General features: G+C 27.1%; 1 pseudogene across 1 annotated transcript; it reads left to right on the forward strand.

Moving 5' to 3' along the window:
• Positions 1 to 9040: 9040 nt before the first annotated feature.
• LOC149062339 (uncharacterized) lies at positions 9041 to 12755 on the forward strand (annotated as a pseudogene). The gene is made up of 2 exons (XR_016189639.1): positions 9041 to 9177; positions 10695 to 12755. The product of XR_016189639.1 is annotated as an uncharacterized LOC149062339 (transcript).
• Positions 12756 to 13954: the final 1199 nt, after the last annotated feature.

Below are 13954 nucleotides of genomic sequence, written 5' to 3' on the forward strand. Positions count from 1 at the left end.
ATTATGATAATTATTATATTACTATGATTATTATTATTATATGGTCGGTCACCGGTTCACACACAGACACACATAATATTTTGTCCGGTATGTACCCCGCTCGCGCGCCCGCCGTATCAGCGAGACCCGACGACGACGTTAGGTGGCCAGCTAAACGATTGTGCGGACGATCACCCGACCGGTCGGTGGGATGGCGACATAGCGCTGAGAAAACGAAAACATGACGAACCGACACTGCCGGCCCATACCCAACGGCTTATACTTATGTTCGATATTACACATTTTACACGTATTGTACCTACACTATAATATCACAAAATGTATGATATAATCACTACAACGGGAACGCGGTCACCGACTTGAGGCTATATATAGCTACGACCGCGATTGACACTTTACGGCCGCCGCCGCAATTACCCATACACGTTATGTAATGCAACGTTGAAGAGGTTTAAGTCCCATGTATATTATATATACCTACCTTCTTCGGGTAACAGGCACATCGTACATGTTAGATTCCTGTCCGTCAAAAACACGTCGAATTTTTTGATTGCAAATTCTAATACACCTCATCTATATATGGATCTAGAACCGCAATGATTGGCAAATAACTGCTGCAACCGTACCACGCCTACAGGATTGAATTATGTTATACCTATAGAAAACTCGTACCTACTTATTATATCTATATATTACAATGTTTATCTATAGATAGCCAAATATTCGTATTGAATAACAATAAATATTATACCCATTTTATTTTTGATGCGTATTTTGATATTATATGCATTACAGCAAAAAATAAAGTAATAAGAAGCAGGCCTAGATTTTTTTTTGATTTTTTTAAACGTCACAGGCGATATTTCCCTAACATAAAACATGTCTTAATAACTTACGATGAATGCATTGAATTAATTTGGTTTTGCTTTTTTAATTTTTATTATCATTAACCTGCTTTTATCGTGTTCATGATATTTTCACAAATCGATAAAAAAAATCACGAGTTCATTCTTTTTCCGTTATATTATATTTATAAATATTCAGCAATCCGATAAAAAATTAACAGTTATGGACATTTCCATTAAACTTTTATTTGTATTTTATTTTACCAACCTACTAGAACTAGATACGTAAAAGACATAACCATATAACATGGGAATTTGTTGTCTTCGTCTTACAATAAGTGTCTAAAAATACAAAATTTACAATTAGAAAATCATTGCTTAGCATAGTTAGTTTAAAATCTAGTGAGAATTTATCATAAGCGTGCGCATGCTTCTGTTTCAGGAGTAGCTTTTATATTGACCACCCATCCCCTTACAAACTCCACTACCAAAAAAAAAAAAACAAATTATACATACAAAACATATAAAACATAACTTTTTTCAGGGTTGAACCTACACGGCACGGGAATTGACATACAAAACATGTAGGTAAACAAGTATAAATCAGTAACGAAGAATAATTAAAATGTATCATTAAAATTTATAGGTACCAAGTACAATTAATATTTAATACAAACATAAGGTAAATTAATATTATAATTATTTAAAATAATAATATTCTTGTTTTCCTGTTATATAATTAATTTCTTTTTTATGGAGGCTACTACCTATTCAAAGTTGTGCTAACCATAGACATATAAATATGATATTATGCGATAAGCCAATCATCGCATCCATGCCCATCAAATGGATATTAAATATTTGTATTACCTTTGATAAACTGTATGACATACGTATACATACTTGGATCATGTAAATGATTTAAGATAATATAATATAAGCTTTAAGAATATAAAAACACATCCAAAATTAGTCGGATATAGGTAAAGAGCGATATAAAATTACATATATTATGTAATATGAGTTATGACATATAAGTGCCAAACTGCCAAGGGGTAATAAATGATGTCTATAAAAAATAAATACAATTTGTTATGCTAATATTATATTTTATATTTTTATAGATATATCATATATATATCAAAACACTCAAAATCATCATTAGGTAATTAAAAGATCCACAAAATATATGATTTGATAAATCTTTATAGTTTTTCATTATTACCAATAAATGCATTAGATGCTTTTATTCGTAAGGTTAATTATCTAGCTTATACCTGCAAAAAATTCAAAAGCGAATGTTTTAGGTACTAAATAAATAGGTACCTATTAAAAGTATTTTATAATTATTTTATGTTATATGTTATAACACAATAACTCTAACGTTTTATCGTAAACAAAACATCGTTAGTATAACTATAGGTTTTGCGTTTTTGAACAATTTAAATAGTTCTGAATTATTAAAATAATACATTTTAGCGCTTTTGTTTAGTTTTCTAGGATATGACTTTTTCTCGTTTCGTTTTGGCGTTTGTGTTTTCCATAAGTTATAAATTATTACTTGTTAATTATATAATTGAACTTGAACGTTGGACAGTAAGAGTAACATAATATATATTATTACATATTGTGTTCTTATAGTACCACGCGGGATATTAAAGTACGCCTAAACACAATACAAACTATGTAAATAAAAGAATTATTATTATTACCTTCATGCACGAGTGTAACCTGCACTATTGCGCTAATGCGCTATACCTTCGTATGAATATAATGTGTTTGAGAGTTGACATTATTATTTTATTTTATTTATTTTGTACCTAAATCAAACTACAAAAATCATAATTTTAGCTACAATTATGTGTTAATTAAGTTAGCTATATAACTGAATGCCTTATGCCTATAGTTTAAATATTATAGGCTATATTATTATTTAATATAGTGTATGCCTTCGTACACCTCGTATTTAATATGTATATCAATATATTATTCATAATATTATAGTTACATAGAACTTTATACATAGGACATAAAATAGTTATAGCCTAATATAGGTGCAGTATCTACCTAGTTAGTAGGTAGTTACTACTTACCGTTACCACACTATGTTACAATTTTTTTATTACATAGTATAGTCGTGGTATAGCCGTAACATATATAATATATGTATATTGCTATATTCCATTGATATTTGATGGTATTATACTCTCGCAAATAAAATGAAATAATTTTGAAATATTTATACCTACATATAAGTATATAACATATGAAATAAGTAGAATTAAAATATATGATTAGCCAATATTCTAGTAAGGTATTTATTAATTTACCTATTACACGTTTATTGAAATGTTTTTATCTATAAAATCGATGTTTTTATTACTATGTACCTATATTAAAATTTTATGAATAATTGTGATTAATTTGTTAACGTACTTAGTAATTAATAATATATATATTATAAGTATATACATGTATATATTCAGATATTCTTATTAAATTGATCAGACTGCCACAGTTTGTTTTGCTCTGTATGAATTATAGATGATTTATTTTCTTCCAAAGTTTTAAAATCTCTCCTCTCTTTTTCTCTGGAAATCATTCAAATTATACCCGCACTTTCTTCATTCTTAAATAGATAGTCCGGTTTTAATATATTATTATACCGTTCGTTTATATGAGTGTCCGGTCTTTTTAATATTTTAATTTATGAATATTTAGTATATTGTATATGCATATATAATATAACTTATAAAGTACCTATATATTCGGCTATATATACAGGGTGATTCTATTAAGTGGGTACACTTAAGTATTTACTTTTTCAAAATAGTTTTTTACATGGTTTCAAGTTGTTAAAAAACCAACGTTTTTATTAAAAGATTATATTTTTAAATATTTTTTATCCTTATCATTTTTTAAGTTTTTTACTTTTTTGAATGACAACATAGAGTTTTAATGTCATATTCCAAAGCACAATATTTTTCTAAGTATTTTGATTCATAAAAATCGAATTTAGGGCTAGTATTTATTGAGTTATAAGTATTTAAAGTTTAGATTGGCAGAGTGGAGTGGTAAGGGGTTATCCCGCAAAATGTTTGTCCACTACTCCGCTTGTCTAAACTTTAAATACATATAACTCATACACTACTCGTCTTAAATTCGATTTTTATGAATCAAAATACTTAGAAAAATATTCTGCTTTGGAATATGAAATTAAAGCTCTATGTTGTCATTCGAAAAAGTAAAAAACTTAAAAAATGATAAGGATAAAAAACATTTAAAAATATAATTTTTTAATAAAAACGTTGGTTTTTTAACAACTTGAAACCATGTAAAAAAATATTTTGAAAAAGTAAATACTTTTCAAGATGATTAGTGTATACCCACTTAAAAGAATCGCCCTGTATAGGTACACCGTACTGCTATCATATCGGTATTATACATACTGTTATCACTTATCTCTACTCTATTGTTTGTATTTGTATATTACCTACTAATTGTTGTATAAGTTCGGCTGCATGTTACATTGTTACTTGCGATCCGTAAGTTTGTTAATAAGAATTTGCAATATTACAACAGGTAAGTATAGCATCCCAAATGCTCAGGGCCTCGGACGCAACTTACCTATCATATTATTCATATTTATTGACGGGTTATTTGCATCCAAACGATTGAGAACGTTGGAATTATAAAAATTAAGTGTAATAGTCGAAAAGGTATCAATGATAATGCCCATTTTCAATATCATACTTCTATCATAATTTCTTATCGATGTAATTTGACATTTAATAAATTAAGATAAATACCTTAACTAACCTTTTTTAGCCAGCCCTCCCCCCCACTTTGTCTGATCAATTTCAAATTACTGCCAATTAATTGTAAACTTATTGCAAATCGAGTTTCGCTAATTGCAAATATTTTTTATATTTTTTACGGATTTTTCAAATTTTTTAACCAGCCCCCCCCCCCCATTTTGTCAGATCGACATTTTGTTATCTATTCTCAATACTGTAATAACCACACAAATGATTTTTTTTTTTCATTAAATTAGTGAGATATTGTATTTGTGTTAAAACATGTTTAGATTTATTTGTAAGTATGATGGTCAATGTGAAATATATTTATAAATTGTATATTATTCTTCCAGAATATTATGCTTTATTACGAATCGATCTACTGACATGGGAAGCCGTAATATTTACTTCAAACATAAAACATGTTTTATAATTCCAGGCAAATTAATTAAATCACATGTCAACGCAGATAAAACAAAAGTAAACCCGCAGCACCTTCTTGTATATATTCTAGAAGAAGAATATAAAATTTATAAATATATTTCGCATTGACCATCATACTTACAAATAAATCTAAAAATGTTTTAACATAAATACAAATATACAATATCTTGATTATTTTTTTCAATTTGTTAATTTACCTAATTATACTACTACTTTTTTGTATACTATTGAAAAGAACAAATTTTTGTTAAATTAAATTGAATTAGCATAGTAAGTAAGTCACTAATTTAATGAAAAAAAAATCGAAGTCGATCTGACAAAGTGGGGGGAGCTGGCTAAATTTTTTGAAAAATTCGTAAAAAATATAAAAAAGGATTTGCAATTAGCGAAACTCGATTTTCAATTATTTGCAATTAATTTACAATTATTTTTTGGTATTTTGAATTCGGTCTCGGTGGGACAAAGTGGGAGGGATGGGGGGGGGGGGGGGGGGTAACTTCATGCTCATGTAGTTTCATTTTACCGTACCACGCGCATTCGCATACGGCCGGCCGAATACTTTCCGTGTTCCTAATAGTTATAATTATATTTTATTTCTTCAAAACTAGAAAAATGTTAAAAATCAAAAAATTAATGAAAATAAAATTTTGATATGTCAAAATAAACTCTACAAAATGGTTATCTTTAATTTTTTGGAAATAATTAAATAAAAAAATATATTTTTACATTTCTTACAAAAACATTAAAATAAATTAAAAAATGAAATAATTGGAGTTCTTATCATCTCTTTGAATCTTATTATAAAACCAGAATTTTGATATTTCCATTATTTCGTGAGATATCGCAATGGGTAAATACTCGCGGAATACCCTGCATGTATATTGAAATGTAGGTAGGTATACGTAATATTAGTGCGGAATCATATTCCTTTTAAAACTGTTAACCTGTCTTGGATGCAGAGCCGCATTTAACGGGGGGCAAGGAGGGGCAACTGCCCAGGGGCGGCAAATTTTATGGTGTTTAATAGGGCGGAAAATTTTTAAGGATCAACATAAAATAAAAAATTAAGGGTAGCATATTTTAATATGCCCCGGGGCGGCAACATAGCTTAACGCGGCACTGCTTGGATGTACCAATTCAAATATTTAATGATACCTATATAAATAAGGAAGGTAGGCTACTATATTTATTTTATATTTTTAATAATCAAATCTCTATAATATATAAATATATTGTATAGGTTTGAATTCCATACAATAATTTGAATAGCAAGGAGTTTCAAGGAGAGAAAGTACAAAAAGATGTGATATTTATTAAATATAAATGATAAAGTATACTACTGTACAGTACTTAAATAATATGTTAATTAATAATTGGAAAGCTGGTAACCTTAGTATATTGTTTTATATAGTGCAATCTAAGTTACAAATCGTTGCCGCTATGTTAAGTTTCGATCACATAAAAATATTACGAAGTATCAATATTGCAATATTGTAAAATTATTCCATAAAAATAATATCTAATGTATCATAAAGTAACATTATTAAAATATTTTAAGAGTCATACTCATGTAATGCTACAAATGAACATTCGTGAAATGTTCATTTATTATTGTATTGAAATAATCTCGCGTCATGCAATTATAATATTATTATTACTTTATTAATAAGTTTAAAAATATACCAAAATAGTTTTATCTCATTGTTATAAGCAATATAGCATTGTATTTCTATTTCCGATTTCGGGAAAGCTGAACCCGCATAACGCGCAACGGACGGCGCAAACAGCGCACTGTGTAATGTACTAGTGTGCGGCAGTCCGGCGGATATTATGATTTATGAAAGTAATATTACACTATATACATATTATTATAAACATAAAATTCGTAATCATAACCCATGTGACATTGTGACCGTTTAAGTTTTCATTTGTTTTTTTCCGAGTTTCTCTTGTTTGAAATTGTTCAGTTATTGTTTTTCTCTTTCATTCTGGTTATTTTCATTTATAACCTATACTTCACGTCTATACGGAAAGAAATGGATTACCAAAATAGCTGTGAATACTCAGCTTCTGTAATTAATAGAAAGGTAATTAATAATTATACACCTATTTTGCATTTTAGTCTCAATGTGGTCATCAAAAAGTAAGTAATATAATTTTTTTTTTCGTTTAAATGGTTGTTATCTTGTAACTTTATTAAATAGGTAGGTTTATAGACACTGTTGGGAAGTAACTTAACTTAAGTTACAAGTTACTATAACGAAATTACTTTTTAATTAATTTTCTGGTAATTGAATTGCATTTTATTGTAAGTAATTTATATGTGATTTAAGTTACTTTTTTGAAGTAATTATTACTTAATTATTCATTACTTTATTTGGTTTAATACTTTAATATACTAGGTATAACCTATGCACTAAAACGCGATCTAAAATTAGTGACTGTAATTTTGAATATGCACTTTTTTTTAAAATAAATTTGAAAGTGTGAAGAAATAACTAAATGTGTAGCAAAATGAGTATTTGTTAATAATTTCGGTATATTTCTACTTTACCGGGCACCCTAAATTGGCGACCGGAGCCGGTAGGCGAAGGGAGCCACTATACTTGATTATTTTGTTATTTAACTGTTAGCTCCGTTTTAAAAAAAGAAAATATGTTAATAATAAATATCATTAAAATTGTAAGATCTTAGTTTTTTTTTAAAAAAAAGTGCAAAAAAAAAATTTTTGGGTGGAACGGGTATCGAACTCTCGGTACCATGCTAATAAGAATGCGATGTTACCATTGCGCCATCAACGAACACTGTTAGACTTACGGCATTTTAGGTATTTAAGGGCTATCATATTATGTTAAAACTTCAATTAGTTATAACTACGAAACTAACTTCGTGCGCCAAATTCTGATTACACTAACGTTTTTTTCAGCCAAAAAATGACTAAGTCCACCAAAAAAATTGCAAAAAAAAAGGGTGCCCGGTAAAGTAGAAATGTTCCATAATTTCATATTGTTGGCCGTCATTATTTAATATATTTTAGTTTATGTATTGTCGTATTGAACACATGGTTAGGTTAGCTCCAGTGATATTTTTGAAAAAAAGTAACTTTTATTGTAATTGAGTTACTTTTTAAACTCAAAATAAATGTAACTTGACCAAATAAAAAAAAAAAAGTGACTTAAAAATAATTTAGTTACAATTTTGATGAGGAATTAATAATGTAATTTAATTATTAAAAAACAGTAACTTCCTCAATATTGTTTATAGATAGGTACACACATAAATATTTATAATTAATTAATAATTATTCATTTTCCGTACATTTTCATAGACACTAACCAAAAAACGTTGGGTGATAGCTACATTTCCTGACAGTCAGGAGTATAGTGTCATACCAACTAATTGGGTTTTAAAAACTGTTGATGGACATGGCAATGCAATAGTAAAATGTATGTGGCCACCTGCTACATTACATGTTACAAGTGATGTACTAAAAGAGGCTATGGAACCATTAGATGATTGGAATACTTACAGAATAAAATTTTTTGAAAATGGAAAAGAGTATAGTATGTTAGTATGTATCTATTATATATCTAAAATTTTAAAGTATTAATGAAAATAAACCTACAAAAAAAGGCTAGCATAGATACCTACCTAAATTTACTATATTTACATAAACAATTTGTAGGTGATTTTGGTAAAGCGTGGTATAGGCATGGTGACATTAATTGAAGAATCAGCATCCGAAATTGAACAGCAACATTTAAATAAAAAAAATAAAAACAAAAGATTGTATTGTCAGTCATCATCAATGATGTGTGGAGATTCTGATACTTCTAGTGATGAAGGTAAACAATTCATTAATTTTTTTTACCTAATAGCTTACTTATTTTATTTTTAATTATAGGTATTAACATTATTCAACAGAAAAAAAAATAAAGGTCCACAAATTGGTATGACAGAACAAACTGTTGTCAATAACATTTCTGAGCCTCAGTTTACTGAATTAAATAATATCAATTTAAGTCCTTCCACAAGCTCAAGAGAATGTATCGTTGAATATGGCAATGTATCGCAGTTTTAACATACCTGAGGTAAATCAATTTAACATCATTTTTAGTTACTTAAATAATAACAGCTAATAAAAGATTAAAAAATTTTAATTTTTAAAAAATAATTCTTAACATTCATAAATACTAACATTTTTTGTAATAGAATTTCCTTAGAATTTCCAAATCAATTAAATTAACCTACCTATTCATTTTTTTTTAAATGTTTAATTCATTCTGATTTAACCCTAAATTATTTAAGTATTAGGTTCAGATAGGTATTTTATTTAATTAACATTGCATTTTAAGCTATTATAGGTATGTGATGATAAAAATATAATTCATGTTTCATTTAATTTTTACCATAAATTGCATTAGTCATCTATTTAAAATAGTATTTTTGTTGTAAACTTAGAGTAGCAGTGCATTACCTCAACAAACTCAAATTAGCCCAATACCACATTCGGTATACAAATTAAATTCAGTAGATTGTTTGGACAAAACTCAACCAGGTTTAATGAAATATAATAATTCTTATGAATATTTTCCCTTGTTTATATTGCACTTAAACATTTTATTTCATATTTTTATATTTACTATTTATAGAAATTATTCAGATAGATAAACCAAATACAATTATGGAATTATTAAATTTAATTTATATGGAGCAAATTCAAAGTCGAATTAAGTATGACCATTTATTGTCTAAACTTAATAATATTGAAAGAGCTGTTAATAAAATTGGATTAATTAATAACGCTTCAACTGTATTACCCAATTTCGATGACAATTTTATGTCAAATTGGCCCATGAATGAGCAAATGTTTCAACATGTTTCAAACTGTTTGTTGGACGATTCATTTGTTTCATTAGTGGCACATATATTGTTATAATTATAATAATATAAATCATTAATTTAAATTCATACCAAAAATAATTTTAATTTTATTTAAAAACTTCAGGAACATTTTTTTATATCTATTGGTGGGAACGCAGTAAAAGATAACGTAAAGAGAGTTCTTGCAAAATCTTTTACTGATGAGTTTGCCATACATTGTTCATGGACAGGAAGAGGAAAAGATATTTCTACTAAATTATGTGATTCTAAAATTGTAGTTGTATTAAAAAGTAAATAAACTTAAATAGTGATTTTTTTACATTTAACTTCAATATTTTTAAATTTATAATTATTATTACAGGGTGTATAAAGAAAGGTCAAAAAGATTATAGTGATGCTTTATTTGAGTCAATTTTAGCTGATTGGTTCTGTTATGCTACAACAAGATACAAAAGATCATTAGAATAATATTTCTATCTTTTTTAATAATAACTATTTTATTAAAATTAATATTTTATGCGCAGTGTTCAAAAATTTTACATGAATCTAAAGTAGTTAACAAAAGTATAAAGACTTATAATTTATATTAATTAATAATTATATATAAAAGCTTAATTATGTTGGTATTTATGAAATAAATGTCAAATGTTTGATTGAAAGTAGAATATGTTTTAGTTTTTGTTTGGGATCTATTTTGTTAAGTACCTATTTACACTATTTCTAGAAAAAGAGAAGGAAAGAGCTTTGTCAAATAACAAGTCGTCACTTGAGGAGAATTATTCAAACTGAGCAAGATAGATGCATAACCAATTTAAGGTCCTCTCTGCAACAACCTACTTCCACGATTAATACAATGCCAGAAATTACAACTTCTCCTGTACAAAATGAAATTTCAAGTAACATATTGATAATATCTGATGATATCCCAAGTTTATTAACTTGTACTGATAATATTAATAATAGTGAAGAACCTTTAATTGATAATTTAATACCTGAAATAATAGTCAATAATTTTGACAGTACTATTTCAAATGATCAAATGGGTATATGTGATAAATTAAGAAATTGAAATGTAGAGTTTTATGTTTCTCATAATTGTTTAAACAAATTATTAAATATATTAAAAAGTGAGGGTCTGAATGTTCCTAAAGATGGTAGAACGTTAATGAATACACCCAAAAAACATAACATTTTGTCTATGGAACCTGGCGCTTATGTACACTTTGATATTAACCAAATTATAAGTTCTTTATTACATAGGCATGAATTTGATTTATTTGACATTACTGATTTAAAATTAGGTGTAAATGTGGATGGTTTACCGATATCAAAGAGTTCAAAAAGCCAATTTTGGCCAATTTTAATTAGTATTTGTAATGTCCCAGTGTTATCGAGATACGTTTTACCCGTAAGTATTTATCATGGTTTAAAAAAACCTGATTCATCAGACGATTTTTTAAATTATTTTTTAAGTGATATTTTAAATATCATACAATTAGGTATTCAAATAAATGGCAAGGTATTTAATGTTACAATAGGACATATTGTGTGTGATGCACCAGTTAAATCATATTTGCTAAATGTTAAAGATTATAACGCATATTTCGGATGTAATCCGTGCTCTGATGAAGGTACATATATTGATGGTAGAATGGCTTTTTTGTCCATGGATTATTCTTTAAGAACAAATGAAAGTTTTAGAAATAAAACAAATGAGTATTACCATAAAGGACCTAGTGTACTTGAAAAATTACCAATTAATATAACAGATGATGTGCCACTTGACAATATGCATTGTACATATATTGGGGTGATGAAAAAACTTATTGAATTTTGGGTGAAAGGAAAAAAAGATGTACGGTTATTAGATGTAGCAAAAAATGACATTAATGATAGTATTTTAAATTTAAAAGCTTATGTTCCATCTGAGTTTCCTAGGTTACTTGACGATTTTTATTTTTGGAAGGCTACAGAATTAAGATGTTTTTTATTATACTATGGGCATATTGTTTTAAAGGGAAAGTTAAAGAAAAAGTTTTATGTACATTTTTTGCATTTGGTTACTGCTATAAGAATCCTTGTTACAGCTGAAACATGTATTTCTTTAAATGAAACAGCCAAAATATTACTTGACACTTTTGTAAATGATTATGCTGCTCTATACGGTCAAAAGTTTATTAATTACAATGTTCATAGCTTAATACATCTACCATTTTTTGTTCTTAAACATGGCCCACTGGAATCTTTTAGTGGTTTTAAGTATGAAAACTACTTGCAAGAAATAAAAAAATTTATGAAATGTTCAAGGTTTCCTCTACAAGAAGTTTCTAATAGAATTTATGAAAAGTAAGACCAAATTAAAAATACTCCAGAATCTAAATATCCTAAATTTTCTAAAGAATTACATAAAACCCACCATTTATTGAGTGACAGAGTTTATGAAAAAGTGGTTTTGGAAAAATTTTCAACCATAAATATAAATACCATAAATAATAACTTCATCATGTTGAAAAATAATGATTTGGTGTTTGTTGAACAAATTTTAATGACTTCAAACAATGAAATCAAATTTCTTGTCAAAAAATGTAACAGCTTTTCATCTTTTTTTAGTCTACTTAATTTTTCATCCAAAGATATTAGCTCATATATCATAAATCTTCAATTTTTAAGTACACCTCATCTTATCCAAATAAATGATTTTAAATGTAAGTGTTTTTATGTTCAAATATCAGGGAATAAAGCAGTAGTTATCACTCTTTGTCATAATTTAGATATACCACAATAATTAAAACAAAATTTTTAATGTGATTTAAAATATTTGATAAACTCCTCATGATAAATGAATTATATTTATTGAAATTATTAATTATTGTTTTGTGTTTATTAGAATTAAGTAATGTAAATATTTAATGAATATAATGTAGGTACATATCTTATCAATTTGGATTAAATATATTTTATATATTATGTATTGCAATACCTATGTACAAATATGTTATTAATTTGTATTATTTTAAGTGTAAATGTTTTATAAAATATTAAGTTTGCTATAATATTATAAAAATTGTTTTAAGTTAATTAACATTTTAGTTAAATTACCTTTGTGCCACATTGATGTTAATTAATTCATATTTTTTTATGTATAACATAAAATTATAGAATTGTATTATTTAATAAAAAAAAAATTGTTTTGAAGTCAAATAAAATACTTGGTTATATTAATTTGTTTTTTAATTTTAAATAAAATGTGTATTCCTTTTCATATTTGATAAAAGTATAAAAAAATTATTATGATACCTTAAAAGAATAAGCTTATATATTATACAGATTGTGTTCAAATAATTTTGGTAGGTGTATTCGTGTATTATTCTGGTTTTATGAAAAACTTCAGGCTATACATTTTTTCCTAACAAGACCCAATTGACCAAGCTTAGCACTCCAATTAATTTATAAGTAAATAGTAAATACTAAATGGTTTTCAAAAATAAAAATAACAAGATATAAACATATAATATAAACATTTTTTAGATTGAGTAGAGCTATATCTTATAATACATCATACATTGATTTTACAATCATTATGTATAATTTTTTATTTTTGTGTGTATCATTACCCGAGTAGCAAATTCAGTTCACATTACGTGCTCTGCCATCAATAAATGCTTGTTAAAAGCACGGTGCAAATTCTCTTCACTGCACAGTGCAGAAGGTTGATTTGAATACCGAACTTTTATACAGAGAACACCGTGCATCATCCGTGCGTGTAAGCGTTAGTACACGGTGCTACTGCGAACATTTTAACTGTGCGTTAATGGTGCAGTAGTTGGTTCAAAAACGGAACCAAGGTGATTTTTCAGAGCGTGCTTCATTGGTGAAGAAGTAAATTTATTAATTGTGCAACGGTGTAAAATATCACGGTGCTGTAATTGCTCAACGGTTTAGAACAATCCCGTGGTTAGGTTAATTTTTATTTTTTGTAGATAT

Source organism: Diuraphis noxia, unplaced genomic scaffold, assembly GCF_037042655.1.
Source record: "Diuraphis noxia isolate RWA-SAM2 unplaced genomic scaffold, SU_Dnox_SAM2 contig0001, whole genome shotgun sequence".
Taxonomy (NCBI): domain Eukaryota; kingdom Metazoa; phylum Arthropoda; class Insecta; order Hemiptera; family Aphididae; genus Diuraphis; species Diuraphis noxia.